The sequence below is a fragment of the Morone saxatilis genome, unplaced genomic scaffold, assembly GCF_004916995.1.
Source record: "Morone saxatilis isolate NCDOM2014 unplaced genomic scaffold, NCSU_SB_2.0 Contig22, whole genome shotgun sequence".
In the NCBI taxonomy this organism is placed as follows: domain Eukaryota; kingdom Metazoa; phylum Chordata; class Actinopteri; family Moronidae; genus Morone; species Morone saxatilis.
The window spans coordinates 25,367,266-25,368,489 of record NW_023339785.1 but is presented as its reverse complement, the minus strand read 5'-3'; positions in this window follow the sequence as shown (position 1 = coordinate 25,368,489).

Below are 1,224 nucleotides of genomic sequence, written 5' to 3'. Positions count from 1 at the left end.
GGAAGGGAGGGAGGAAGCAAGGACAGAAAGAAGGAGGAGTTAGGATGAAAAAGGAAAAAAAGAAGAGAGACATTTGCTTTGATGCAAGGGAGATTAAAGGGGAGAGAGAGTGCAGTTAAAGAAGGGAAAAACAAGAAATGAGAGAAGAGGGATGGAGGATGGACAGAGATCAGGAGAAAGGGAACAAGTGTTTGTGAAAAAGAGAAAAGAAAGGAGGAAACAAGAGAAAGAAAGGACTGAAGGGAGGAGGAGTTGAGATGAAACAAATAAAGTAGGGAGGAGAGGAAGACAGATGAAGAAGGAAAGGAGGAGGAAGGACACGTTAAGGCAGGAAGTGAGGAAGGGAACTAGTTGAAGAAGGACAGACTAAAGGAATGAGATAAAAGAAAAGAAAAAGAAAGAGGAGAAGGGGAAAAGATTGGAAAGAAGGAAAGAGGATGGATGTAAGGAGCTATGAAAATAGGGAAGAGGCAAGCAACAGAGCAAGTGGTGAAGAGGAGGAAGGAAAGGAGGAAAAAAGGAAGGAAGACAGGACTGAGGGATGGAGAAATTGAGATGAAAGACAGAAAGAAAGGACAGGCTGAAGACGAAGGATTCTAGGAAGAAAAGAGGAAATGAGGAAGGACTCAGGATAGGAAGGAGGGACTGAGGGAAGGATGAATTACAGGGAAGTGTGTGAGGAGGAGGAGGAAGAGAGGAGGAGGAATGTGAAGACAAAAAAAAGCGGGAAGAGGAGAAATGGGGTAAAGTGATGAAACCTTTGGGGGAAAGAAGGCAGAGAAAAGCAACCTGCTGCAACTGTGTCATCCTCTTCAAAACAAGCTGTGATAATATTTTCTTTTTGTTGTTCCCAGAAATATTGTGTGGCAATGAATTTAATCATTTCGCCCCGAATTTCAATTTACTGCTGTAATGCGATGCAACAGCGCTATAAGCACAGTGTCATAAGCGCCTTCCTCTGAGTGCGTTTGATATTCCTCATACGCCGCCACTGCTGCCGCATACAGGGTTTGTTTTTATTGAAATGTGATTGGGTGGTGTCTCGCTTTAGGGCACGACACTCTGCAACTGGAGGATTCACGAGTCAATTTCCTGAAGTGGAATCCAATAACGATAGAGAAGCGAGAGGCAAGGCGTTTACGACTCCTTAGGAACATCGGGAGAGCGCCGCTGAAAAAGGCCGTAAGTCACTTGGAGCCCGAAGCCAGAAACGGTTTGGGGCGG